Below are 14,572 nucleotides of genomic sequence, written 5' to 3' on the forward strand. Positions count from 1 at the left end.
TTCAGTCATCTGAGATTTGGATTGATTCTTTAAAAATTAAGCATAGGGCACGAAAGAATACATACATGATTCTATTTCTCTAAAAGTATAAAAACAGGCAAAACTAATGTATACTATTAGAAGTCAGGTAGTGGTACCCTGGGTGGGAGGATTGTTGAAGGGAACCTTGAGGGGGGTGTCTGGAGTGCTGCAGTGCTCTATTTCTTGCTCTGGGTGCTGATTTTTTTGGGGGGGGGGGCGCACCGCACAGCTTTCGGGATCTTACTTCCCCAAAGAGGGATGGAACCCGGGCCCCGGCAGTGAAAGTGCAGAGTCCTAACCACTGGACCGCCAGGGAATTCCCTGGGTGCTGATTTTATGGATAGTTTTATGTTTATACAAATTCAAGTTCTACTATTATATGTGCACTTTTCTGTGTTTATGTACATTACACTTCAATAACACGTTTTTAAAAATTAAGCCTAAGTTGGATAGTAGAGGAAAATACAAACGAATTATTCCTTGCACTATTCCGTTCATATGCTTACATGTAAGAGTCTACAATGATAGCACTGTTATGGATGTCTCACCATTATTCTCTAGTATATGTTGGGCCCATTTCTTCTGCTAAATTTATGTTAAAGTGCTGCATGGAATAAGTGACTATTTCCTTGGGCTGTATATACCAAATATACCAAAAGTTGACCTGTAAGAGCTTCCTCCACTCCACCAAATGAACTCTTGTCAGAGTCCTCCATAATGGTCCACAGTTACATCTCTGAACCTTGCCGCCACATTAAAGTTCAAGCTTTCACTCCCGCCCCACTGAAATTTCCATATTCTCCAATTACACGTCTCTCTAATGTGGTCCACTAGTTACTTTGTACTTTGTCAGCTACATTGCTTTATAGCACAATGTGTTATTACCTTGTTTATTTAGTGTTGATGTTCTCTCTCTCTCTCTCTTGCTGGTTTTTTTTTTTTTTTTTTTTTTTTCTGGCTGCGAGACTTGTGGGATCTTAGCTCCCCAACCAGGGATTGAACCCAGGCCCTCAGCAGTGAAAGCACCGAGTCCTAACCACTGGACCGCCAGGGAATTCCCTAGTATTGACGTTCTCTTAACCAACATTCACTTAACTTACTCATCTGATTGACGGTTAGTAAGCTAACAGGCCTTCTCCAGGTTATTGAACACTTTTGCTCAATTAACAATGAGTGCAAATAATGTCAGATAAGAGGGCGTCTACATTTTTAAAAGTTCAGTAATATATTTTATTTAACCCAATATATCCAAAATATTATCATTTAACATGTGATTAATATACATTATTAATGAGGTAATTTACATTCTTTTTTTTCCCATGCCAAGTCTTTGAAATCCAACGTGCCGATGTGTAATCCAAATCCAATGTGTAATCCAAATCCGATGTGTAATGACGCTGTTGTGTTCATCCAGCCCCACTTGTCCCCTTGGCTGGGTGCACGACCACAGGCAGGGCCCTGCACCGAGACACAGTGATGTGCGTCTGCTCTGCCCTTGGTGCCCACCACAGGGGCCCGCTGATCACATGCAGCAGCAGAGGAAGCAGACAGTGTATCCATCTGCCAAATGTATGTGACAAAAAGACTGAGGGGCAGGGGACTGTGGAATGTTATCAAGAGAAGTAATTCATGGAGTAGGCAGGGTAACCTCCACTGGAACTCACTTTGCCTCTTCTGAGTTCCCACTGCACCTTATCTGTCCCTCACTGCTGGTTGTCATTACTTCTGTTTTTTGTTGTAGTTTTTTAATGTATGCCTTAGCTCCTCTTGCAGACTTGTAGCTCTCTAAAGAGTTCCAGCTCCCACTGGGCCCTCAACATACATTCTCTAAATGTTCCAGAATGTTGTCTTCTGGTTTTGTTTTGACTCACCTACACTGACTTCATTTATAACTTAACCAAGTATTTGTTAGGGGAGGAGGAGGGGAGCCTGGATCTTTTTTTCTGGTTCATTTACTTTTTTTTTTTTTAACATCTTTATTGGAGTATAATTTCTTTACAATGGTGTGTTAGTTTCTGCTTTATAACAAAGTGAATCAGCTATACGTATACATATATCCCCATATCTCCTCCCTTTTGCGTCTCCCTCCCACCCTCCCTATCCCACCCCTCCAGGTGGTCACAAAGGACCGAGCTGATCTCCCTGTGCTATGTGGTTGCTTCCCACTAGCTATCTATTTTACATTTGGTAGTGTATATATGTCCATGCCACTCTCTCACTTTGTCCCATCTTACCCTTCCCCCTTCCCGTATCCTCAAGTCCATTCTCTAGTAGGTCTGTGTCTTTATTCCCATCTTGCCCCTAGGTTCTTCATGACCATTTTTTTTGTTTGTTTTTTAGATTCTATATATATGTGTTAGCATAGGGTATTTGTTTTTCTCTTTCTGACTTACTTCACTCTGTATGACAGACTCTAGGTCCATCCATCTCACTGCAAATAACTCAATTTCGTTTCTTTTTTTATGGCTGAGTAATATTCCATTGTATATATGTGCCACATCTTCTTTATCCGTTCACCTGTTGATGGACACTTAACGTTGCTTCCATGTCCTGGCTATTGTAAATAGAGCTGCAATGAACATTGTGGCACATGACTCTTTATGAATTATGGTTTTCTCAGGGTATATGCCCAGTAGTGGGATTGCTGGGTCGTATGGTAGTTCTATTTTTAGTTTTTTAAGGAACCTCCATACTGTTCTCCATAGTGACTTTATCAATTTACATTCCAACCAACAGTGCAAGAGAGTGCCCTTTTCTCCACACTCTCTCCAGCATTTATTGTTTGTAGATTTTTTTGATGATGGCCATTCTGACAGGTGTGAGGTGATACCTCATTGTAGTTTTGATTTGCATTTCTCTAATGATTAGTGATGTTGAGCATCTTTTCATGTGTTTGTTGGCAATCTGTATATCTTCTTTGGAGAAATGTCTATTTAGGTCTTCTGCCCATTTTTGGATTGGGTTGTTTGTTTTTTTAATATTGAGCTGCCTGGCCGGCTTGTAAATTATGGAGATTAATCCTTTGTCAGTTGCTTTATTTGCAAATATTTTCTCCCATTCTGAGGGTTGTCTTTTCATCTTGTTTATGTTTTCCTTTGCTGTGCAAAAGCTTTTAAGTTTAATTAAGTCCCATTTGTTTATTTTTGTTTCTATTTCCATTTCTCTAGGAGGTGGGTCACAAAGGATCTTGCTGTGATTTATGTCATAGAGTGTTCTGCCTATGTTTTCCTCTAAGAGTTTGATAGTGTCTGGCCTTACATTTAGGTCTTTAATCCATTTTGAGTTTATTTTTGTGTATGGTGGTAGGGAGTGTTCTAATTTCATTTCTTTTACATGTAGCTGTCCAGTTTTCCCAGCACCACTTATTGAAGAGGCTGTCTTTTCTCCATTGTATATTCTTGCCTCCTTTATCAAAAATAAGGTGACCATATGTGCGTGGGTTTATCTCTGGGCTTTCTGTCCTGTTCCACTGATTTGTATTTCTGTATTTGTGCCAGTACCATACTGTCTTGATTACTGTAGCTTAGTAGTATAGTCTGAAGTCTGGGAGCCTGATTCCTCCAGCTCCGTTTTTCTTTCTCAAGATTGCTTTGGCTCTTCGGGGTCTTTTGTGTTTCCATACAAAATGTGAAATTTTTTGTTCTAGTTCTGTGAAAAATGCCACTGGTAGTTTGATAAGGATTGCATTGAATCTGTAGATTGCTTTGGGTAGTAGAGTCATTTTCACAATGTTGATTCTTCCAATCCAAGAACGTGGTATATCTCTCCATCTGTTTTTATCATCTTTAAGTTCTTTCATCAATGTCTTATCGTTTTCTGCATACAGGTCTTTTGTCTTCTTAGGTAGGTTTATTCCTAGGTATTTTATTCTTTTTGTTGCAGTGGTAAATGGGAGTGTTTCCTTAATTTCTCTTTCAGATTTTTCATCATTAGTGCATAGGAATGCAAGAGATTTCTGTGCATTAATTTTGTATCCTGCTACTTTACCAAATTCATTGATTAGCTCTAGTAGTTTTCTGGTAGCATCTTTAGGATTCTCTATGTATAGTATCATGTCATCTGCAAACAGTGACAGCTTTACCTCTTCTTTACCGATTTGGATTCCTTTTATTTCTTTTTCTTCTCTGACTGCTGTGGCTAAAACTTCCAAAACTGTGTTGAATAATAGTAGTGAGAGTGGGCAACCTTGTCTTATTCCTGATTTTAGAGGAACTGGTTTCAGTTTTTCACCATTGAGAACCATGTTGGCTGTGGGTTTGTCATATATGGCCTTTATTATGTTGAGGTAAGTTCCCTCTATGCCTACTTTCTGGAGGGTTTTTATCATAAATGGGTGTTGAATTTTGTCGAAAGCTTTTTCTGCATCTATTGAGATGATCATACGGTTTTTCTCCTTCAGTTTGTTAATATGGTTTATCACACTGATTGATTTGAGTATATTGAAGAATCCTTGCATTCCTGGGATAAATCCCACTTGATCATGGTGTATAATCCTTTGAATGTGCTGCTGGATTCTGTATGCTAGTATTTTGTTGAGGGTTTTTGCATCTATGTTCATCAGTGATATTGGCCTGTAGTTTTCTTTCTTTGTGACATCTTTGTCTGGTTTTGGTATCAGGGTGATAGCGGCCTCGTAGAATGAGTTTGGGAGTGTTCCTACCTCTGGTATATTTTGGAAGAGTTTGAGAAGGATATGTGTTAGCTCTTCTTTAAATGTTTGATAGAATTCGCCTGTGAAGCTGTCTGATCCTGGGCTTTTGTCTGCTGGAAGATTTTTAATCACAGTCTCAATTTCAGTGCTTGTGAATGGTCTGTTTATATTTTCTATTTTTTCCTGGTTCAGTCTCGGAAGGTTGGGCTTTTCTAAGAATTTGTCCATTTCTTCCAGGTTGTCCATTTTATTGGTATATAGTTGCTTGTAGTAACCTCTCATGATCCTTTGTATTTCTGCAGTGTCAGTTGTTACTTCTCCTTTTTCATTTCTAATTCTATTGATTTGAGTCTTCTCCCTTTTTTTCTTGATGAGTCTGGCTAATGATTTATCAATTTTGTTTATCTTCTCAAAGAACCAGCTTTTAGTTTTATTGATCTTTGCTATTGTTTCCGTCATTTCTTTTTCATTTATTTCCGATCTGATCTTTATGATTTCTTTCCTTCTACTAACTTGGGGGGGTTTTTGTTCTTCTTTCTCTAATTGCTTTAGGTGTAAGGTTAGGTTGTTTATTTGAGATGTTTCTTGTTTCTTGAGGTAGGATTGTATCGCTATAAACTTGCGTCTTAGAACTGCTTTTGTTGCATCCCATAGGTTTTGGGTCGTCGTGTTTTCATTGCCATTTGTTTCTAGGTATTGTTTGATTTCCTCTTTGATTTCTTCAGTGATCTCTTGGTTATTAAGTAGTGTATTGTTTAGACTCCGTGTGTTTGTATTTTTTACACATTTTTTTCCTGTAATTGATATCTAGTCTCATAGCATTGTGGTCGGAAAGGATACTTGATACGATTTCAATTTTCTTAAATTTACCAAGACTTGATTTGTGACCCAAGATATGATCTATCCTGGAGACTGTTCCATGAGCACTTGAGAAGAAAGTGTATTCTGTTGTTTTGGGATGGAATGTCCTATAAATATCAATTAAGTCCATCTTGTTTAATGTATCATTTAAAGCTTGAGTTTCCTTATTTATTTTCATTTTGGATGATCTGTCCATTGGTGAAAGTGGGGTGTTAAAGTCCCCTACTGTGATTGTGTTACTGTTGTTTTCCCGTTTTATGGCTGTTAGCATTTGCCTTATGTATTGAGGTGCTCCTATGTTGGGTGCATAACTATTTACAATTGTTATATCTTCTTCTTGGATTGATCCCTTGATCATTGTGTAGTGTCCTTCTTTGTCTCTTGTAATAGTCTTTATTTTAAAATCTATTTTGTCTGATATGAGAATTGCTACTCTAGCGTTTTTTGATTTCCATTTGCATGGACTGTTCTTTTCCATCCCCTCACTTTCAGTCTGTATGTGTCCCTAGGTCTCAAGTGGGTCTCTTGTAGACAGCATATATATGGGTCTTGTTTTTGTATCCATTCAGCCAGTCTTTGTCTTTTGGTTGGAGCATTGAATCCATTTACATTTAAGGTAGTTATCAATATGTATGTTCCTGTTACCATTTTCTTAATTGTTTTAGGTTTGCTATTGTAGGTCTTTTCCTTCTCTTGTGTTTCTTGCCTAGAGAAGTTCCTTTAGCATTTGTTGTAAAGCTGGTTTGGTGGTCCTAAATTCTCTTAGCTTTTGCTTGTCTGTAAAGGTTTTAATTTCTTGGTCAAATCTGAATGAGATACTTGCTGGGTAGAGTAATCTTGGTTGTAGGTTTTTCTCCTTCGTCACTTTAAATATGTCCTGCCACTCCCTTCTGGCTTGCAGAGTTTCTGCTGAAAGATCAGCTGTTAACCTTATGGGGACTCCCTTTTATGTTATTTGTTGTTTTTCCCTTGCTGCTTTTAATATTTTTTCTTTGTATTTAATTTTTGATAGTTTGAATAATATGTGTCTTGGCATGTTTCTCCTTGGATTTACCCTGTATGGGACTCTCTGTGCTTCCTGGACTTGATTGACTATTTCCTTTCCCATATTAGGGAAGTTTTCAACTATAATCTCTTCAAATATTTTCTCATTCCCTTTCTTTTTCTCTTCTTCTTCTGGGACCCCTATAGTTCGAAAGTTGGTGGGTTTAATGTTGTCCCAGAGGTCTCTGAGACTGTCCTCAATTCTTTTCATTCTGTTTTCTTTATTCTGCTCTGTGGTAGTTATTTCCACTCTTTTATCTTCCAGGTCACTTATCTGTTCTTCTGCCTCAGTTATTCTGCTGTGGATTCCTTCTAGAGAATTTTAAATTTCATTTATTGTGTTGTTCACATTGTTTGTTTGCTCTTTAGTTCTTCTAGGTGCTTGTTAAACGTTTCTTGTATTTTCTCCATTCTGTTTCCAAGATTTTGGATCATGTTTACTATCATTACTCGGAATTCTTTTCGAGGTAGACTACCTATTTCCTCTTCATTTGTTTGGTCTGGTGGGTTTTTACCTTGCTCCTTCATCTGCTGTGTGTTTCTCTGTCTTCTCACTTTCCTTAACTTACTGTGTTTGGGGTCTCCTTTTTGCAGGCTGCAGGTTCGTAGTTCCCGTTGTTTTTGGTGTCTGCCTCCAGTGGCTAAGGTTGGTTCAGTGGGTTGTGTAGGCTTCCTGGTGGAGGGGACTGGTGCCTGTGTTCTGGTGGATGAGGCTGGATCCTGTCTTTCTGGGGGGCAGGGCTGCGTCCGGTCGTGTGTTTTGGGGGTGTCTGTGACCTTATTATGATTTTAGGCAGCCTCTCTGCTAATGGGTGGGTTTATGTTCCTGTCTTGCTAGTTGTTTGGCATGGGGTGCCCAGCACTGTAGCTTGCTGGTCGTTGTGTGGAGCTGGGTCTTAGCGTTGAGATGGAGATCTCTGGGAGAGCTTTTGCCATTTGATATTACTTAGAGCCGGGAACTCTCTGGTGGACCAATGTCCTGATCTCAGCTCTCCCACCTCAGAGGCACAGGCCTGACATTCAGCTGGAGCACCAAGACCCTGTCAGCCACACAGCTCAGAAGAAAAGGGAGAAAAAAAGAAAGAATAAAATAAAATAAAATAAAATAAAGTTATTAAAATAAAAAATTTAAAACTTATTAGGAATAAAAAATTTTTTTAAGTAATAAAAAAAGAAAAAAAAAAGAGACAGAACCCTAGGACATATGGTAAAAGCAAAGCTATACAGACAAAATCACACAAAGAAGCATACACATAGCCACTCACAAAAAGAGAAAAAGGAAAAAAATATATATATCTATATATATATATACAAAAAAAAAAACGGTAGAGAGCAACCAAATCAATTATCAAATCTACCAGTGATAATAAACTCTAAATACTAAGATAAGTAATACTAAGATAAGATAAACCTAAAACCAGAAACAAATTAGATGCAGGAAGCAAACACCAAGCCTACAGTTGCTCCCAAAGTCCACCTCCTCAGTGTGGGATGATTCGTTGTCTACTCAGGTATTCCACAGATGCAGGTACATCATGTTGATTGTGGAGATTTAATCCGCTGCTCCTGAGGCTGCTGGGAGAGATTTCCCTTTCTCTTCTTTGTTCGCACAGCTCCCGGGGTTCAGCTTTGGATTTGGACCTGCCTCTGCGTGTAGGTCGCCTGAGGGCGTCTGTTCTTTGCTCAGACAGGACGGGGTTAAAAGAGCAGCTGCTTCGGGGACTTTGGCTCACTCAGGCCGCGGGGAGGGAGGGGTACGGAGGAGGCGGGGCGAGCCTGCACGGCAGAGACCGGCGTGACGTTGCAGCAGCCGGAGGCGCACCGCGCGTTCTCCCGGGTAAGTTGTCCCCGGATCACGGGACGCTGGCAGTGGCGGGCTGCACCGGCTCCCGGGAGGGGCGGTGTGGAGAGTGACCTGTGCTCGCACACAGGCTTCTTGGAGGCGGCAGCAGCAGCCTTAGCGTCTCCTGCCCGTCTCTGGGGTCCGCGCTGGTAGCCGCAGCTCGCGCCCATCTCTGGAGCTCGTTTAGGCGGCGCTCTGAATCCCCTCTCCTCGCGCACCAGGAAACAAAGAGGGAAGAAAAAGTCTCTTGTCTCTTCGGCAGCTCCAGACCTTTTCCCGGACTCCCTCCCGGCTAGCTGTGGTGCACTAACCCCTTCAGGCTGTGTTCACACCGCCAACCCCAGTCCTCTCCCTGGGATCCGACCGAAGCCCGAGTCTCAGCTCCCAGCCCCACCCGCCCCGGCAGGTGAGCAGACAAGCCTCTGGGGCTGGTGAGTGCTGCTCGGCGCCGAGCCTCCGTGCGGGAATCTCTCCGCTTTGCCCTCTGCACCCCTGTGGCTGTGCTCTCCTCCGTGGCTCCAAAGCTTCCCCCTCCGCCACCCACAGTCTCCGCCCGCGAAGGGGCTTCCTAGTGTGTGGAAACTTTTCCTCCTTCACAGCTCCCTCCCCGAAGTGCAGGTCCCGTCCCCATTCTTTAGTCTCTGTTTTTTTCTGTTTTCTTTTGCCCTACCCAGGTAAGTGGAGAGTTTCTTGCCTTTTGGGAAGTCTGAGGTCTTCTGCCAGCGTTCAGTAGGTGTTCTGTAGGAGTTGTTCCACATGCAGATGTATTTCTGATGTATTTGTGGGGAGGAAGGTGATCTCCACGTTTTACTCCTCCGCCATCTTGAGGGTCTCCCCTAAAGAATTTTTCATTCCCTGTAGATTGTGCCAGCGAGGTGACAGTCTAGACAGATGATGACTGTAGATCAGCCCCCTCAACCCAGTGCTTTGGCACTATGTAAGCTGGGTCACTTGGAACAGTGGGAGGTGGTCTGCCTCTTTCTTCAGTCTCTCCTTTCCCTCTGTGTACAGGGGCCATTTTGGGAACCAACAATTATGATTACAAACTAAGTAAAATTATACATATATTTGGATGAGAAATCTGGGTATCTAGAAAGGAAGTCTTCATTTCAATCTCATGCCATTGCTACTGACCCTTTGGAGTCAGGCCCAACAAGGGTCCTCCTGACCAATGTCTTGCTCACCAATATAATGAGACCAAGTTTGGTTCAGAAGCAAAGGAAAGCGTAATTCTAGGATCCAAGAATGGAGAGTTTCGAGCTCCAGCTCTAGAGTATACCATTCTCCCTGACAGGCCAGCAGCGGGGCTGCTTTATAGGATTACATCCCATGTTCTTATTCATTCATTCTCTCAACAAATGTTGACCATAACCATAAACTAGTAGGGACAGATAAGACCTGGTTCCAATCTTACCCGATTTAATGTTTAGTGGGGAGAAAGACGCACTAAACAAACAATGACCCTAATGAGTATATAACCACAAAACCATGATGAACGTTCTGAAGGAAAGGAATACCATGTTTTATGGATGTCTATAATGCCAACTAGATGGGTGGTCAGGCAGAGAAGGTTTCCCCAGGGAAATGATGCTTGAGCAGAATCTCTCCCAAGAGAGAGATATAAAATATAACAATATGAACAGAACGAAGCTAAACTTATTTATTGGCTGGCATTTGCTCTCCAGGCTCTATGTTGAACACACCTCCAGTCTGCACACCCCCTCAGCAGGGCAGGCTCTCTCGGCTTCTACTGCATGCACTGAAACACCACATTCTAAGATCAGAGGCCACAGCTGCAGGATGTGTAGGGTGTGAGCCTGAACATGACCTCAGCATCTTTCAAAGTTTCAGGAGGGCACCTAGTTGGAGAGTGTTGGAAGAAGGAATGCCAGCTCTCAGGAAAGCTCTGGTTCTCAATTACCAACTCTAGCTACTTCTGGCCGAAACTTCCTCTCCAAACATGTGCAGTCTATTACTGTAACTATATTGAATCTAGAAAAATCAAGCTCAACATATACTATTGGGGCCTTATCAGTTATTGTAATTGTCAGAATATTGTGTTTACTATTATCATTAAGTCCCATAGGACTCTAGAGTTTATTGAAATAGTATTTTTTAAAAAAACTTGAAATGGCTTGAGAGGTATATAAAAGCAGTTTTTGGGTGAATTCTTTCTTTAAAAACAATGTAATAATAAATAAAGAGTCTCATTGGATTATGTTAATGGATTTTCCTTAGACAATTTTAACTTCTAGGTTGGTTGGCTTTTATTGGTTGGTTTTTATCACCCACCTGGCTCTTGCCCATAATCTTGTCATGCCTGCTCAAGGAATATTGAAACCGGGCCCCACAGAGTGAACAGAAGCCGGTGGCTAACAGGAATTCTTGATCTTGTCTTGCAGAGCAACAGATAGGGAAACAGCTTGTTAAAACACTTCTGCCCTTAGACTGCCTTCACTGATTAAGCTTGCTTTCTTTCTTTCTTTCTTTCTTTCTATCTCTCTCTCTCTCTCCCTCTCTCTCTCTCTCTCTCTTTCTTTCTTTCTTTCCTTATTTTTTCTCTCTTTAATTGCATGCCTTCCCAGCTTCACGTAGCCCCATTGTTTTACAGGAAATTGGAGGCAGCTCTTGTCCAGTGTCAGCCGGCTAAGGCTGGTTGGGACCACTGACCCTAAAACTGGGCTTGTGTAGGTGTCTAGTGGATGGTCTTTTGACATCAGAGGACTGGAAAACTCTACCCTAAGATCATGTTAAGTGCCTCCATTTTTTTTGTGTGTGTGACTACCTGCTGAGCTGTAGAGTTCAAAGGCATTTCCCTCCACTCCAGGGTGCTTTCTAATGCAATTTCTCTCCTCCTATGGGTCTAGAAATGGTAGTACAGCTTCCTATTACCTCATTGTATTAAAAGAATATACCATCCCTCTAAAAACATCACCCAAGGGCTTCCCTTCCCTGGTGGCGCAGTGGTTAAGAATCTGCCTGCCAATGCAGGAAACACGGGTTCGAGCCCTGGTCTGGGAAGATCCCACATGCCGCGGAGCGATTAAGCCCGTGAGCCACAACTACTGAGCCTGCGCGTCTGGAGCCTGTGCTCCGCAAAGAGAGAGGCCGTGACTGTGAGAGGCCCGCGCACCGCGATGAAGAGTGGCCCCCACTTGCCACAACTGGAGAAAGCCCTCGCACAGAAACGAAGACCCAACACAGCCAAAAATAAATATAAATAAATAAATAAATTTATAAAAACATCACCCAAGTTTTTGCCCTCAGGATGAACTTGAGTGCCTCCATTTAAAAAAAAAAATTTATTTATCAATCAATTAATACACAGTATATTCATTGTTTATAACATTATATAATATATTGCTATTTATTATATAGTTTTATTTATTTATTTATTTTGGCTGCACCAGTCTTAGTTGCGGCATGTAGGATCTTTCAATTGCGGCATGCGGACTTATTTGTAGCATGCAGACTCTTAGTTGTGGCATGCAGAATCTTAGCTGCGGCATGCAGACTCTTAGTTGTGGCATGCATGTGGGATCTAGTTCCCCAACCAGGGATCAAACCCGGGTCCCCTGCATTGAGGCACGGAGTCTAACCCACTGGACCACCAGGGGAGTCCCAAGTGCCTCCATTTTTGAATATGAGAAGCATGTAACCCAGATATGCCTGTGCAGAACACATTATCTTGCCTTTTCCCCTGCCCCCAGTCACCTTTCCCCACACCTAAGACCTCCCTGCTTATCCCTTAAATATCCCATACCCCTAGACTTCAGGGAGGTGGATATGAGACTTGTTCTCCCATCCCTGTACTTGGCCGCCTTGTGAGTAAATTCTTTCTTGGTTGTGAACCTTGGCATCTCAGCATTTGGCTTGCTGTGAGTTGGCCAACAGACCTGCTTTGGTAACAATATCAACTCATTCAAGTCACTGTGCTCAACTATTTTGGCTCATAGAAGTTTGAAATAGAAAGATCTTAGGTCTCTCTCTGTAAAATGGGAATTAATACACTATACTCTGCTGTATTAATTTCCAATTGCTGCTGTAACAAATTACCACAAATTCAGTGGCTTAAAACAATGCAAATTTATTATCTTACAGTTTGGAAGTCAGAAATTTGAAGTCAGTTTCAACGGGCTAAAGTCATGGTGTCAGAAAGCCTGCATTCCTTCTGGAGGCTCTAGGGGAAAATCTATATCCTTGCATTTTCTAGCTCCAAGAGGCTGCCTGCATTCCTTGGCACTTAGCCCCTTCCTCCATCTTCAAAGTTAGGAGTGGTTGGTGGAACCTTCCTCATGCTACATCCCTCTGACATTCCTCTTTCTAGTCAAACCTCCCTCTGTCTCCTTTGTGATTACACTGGGTCCACCTGGGTAATCTAGGTTACTCTTCCCCATGTCAAGACTCTTAATTACATCTGCCAAGTCCTTTTTTACCATGTAAGGTAACATGTTTACAGGTTTTGGGGATTTGCACATCGACGTCTTGGGGGGTCATTATTCAGCCTCTCATATTAGGCTACTATAACAGTGTGAATTGTTGCATTTGTGGTAAATATGTAGTCATGGGCAAATTTTTAATAATGGAGTAAATATAACATAAATGACATAATGCCCAGAAATTGTAGTCAATGAAAAGAAGCTATCCAGATAGCCCCTTGTAAGATGAATTTTATCTTTAAAGAATTTTAAAAATTTGTTTGGACTTTATCTTAAATGCTCTTTTTTCTATTACAGTATTTTAGTTTCATTCTTAACTTTTTTTTTTTTTTTTTTAACAAGGTTGGATACACTCTCCTTATTAGGAATTCATCAAGTTACATTGATGTAACCGGAAAGAAAAATCAGGTCAGCCTAACGTTTGAAGAATATGAAAGCCAAAATTCAAGATGTGGAGAAGAAACCTGGGTTGAAGCTTTCAGAAAATTTAATTTAAAATTTGAGATCAATTCTCTCTCTAACAGAAGGCACCGTTATTAGATATTTACTTTCAGTATTTAAGGAAATTCACTTATAAGTGTTCAATTATCTCCAAATATTAAAAAAATATACTTTTTAAATTATGAAAGTGAAAACTGTAGTCTCAGGAAAATTCAGGGAAGTGATAGTTATGCCTCACCACCCACTCTTTAAAATTAGTTAATTGGTTTCTTGTCTCCTCTCTCCAGCACACAGAGGTGGTATCTGGCCCGTCCTCCTGCCCCTTAGTCTGATCTGCTTGGAAGGTGGCGTCCAGCCTCCCTGTTACGTTCATCCGTTCATCTCTCCTGCCCACCATGTGGTCCTTGGGCTCCATTCCTTCCTCCTTTGTTGTGTAGGTAAGGTAACTGAGCTGAGGCTGGAGTAGTTGTAATTGCAGAAGCTTTTTTTTTTTTTTTTTTCATAAAGGCAGGACTAAAACCGAGGTAAATTGTTTAAAATGAGACACTTGGCATCTCTTGCCTGTTGAGGTATTAACACCATTCCCAGACTGTGTATTATTTTACAGGTACCTAATTAATCCCTGTTTGTCAGAGCCAGTAGGCTATCAGGTAAAGTGCAACCGCATGAAAATGATCGTTGGAGGGCTCTATGTTGTAAAACTTGGAAGAAATCACTTAGGGACAACTTTCAGGGGTCACCTTCAGATTTTAGCATTTTGGAAAAGTTGCCCCAGAAGAGGGTGCCTTTCTTGGTGAGGCTGCAGTAACAGGAAATAGTTCATTGAAACCTTTGTGGGTTACTTGTAAGATAAAAAGGACTGTGGCGAAGTCCCAGTGGCATGAAGGAAAGCGTTTATGTATTGTCTAAACTGGATTTCCCTGCAGTGATTTGTAAAAGCCAAATTGCTGAGGGCAGCGAGTCCCTCTGTTGAAAACAGGCCACCAGAGAGGCCAGCCCTGGCAGTGTGCCCTCCAATGGGGCGTGAAACAGACACATATCCAGGCTTTTGTTCCATAAGCAGACCAGCTTGGGTAGGAAATTCATCGGAGACTGCTCTGAATTAGAAACTACAAAGTTATGAATGGCCCGTCTGCTCACAGGCCAGAGCCGTTGAACCTCTTGAGTCCCTTTAACATTCTTCTAATCGCTTCAATGCATCCCCGCCCCCCCAAGAAAAAGATTTTTTTTCAGACATTGTTTTCAGAAGAAATAATTAAGGGGATGACCCAG

This window comes from Balaenoptera borealis (genome assembly GCF_965194805.1).
Source record: "Balaenoptera borealis genome assembly, chromosome: 17".
NCBI lineage: Eukaryota > Metazoa > Chordata > Mammalia > Artiodactyla > Balaenopteridae > Balaenoptera > Balaenoptera borealis.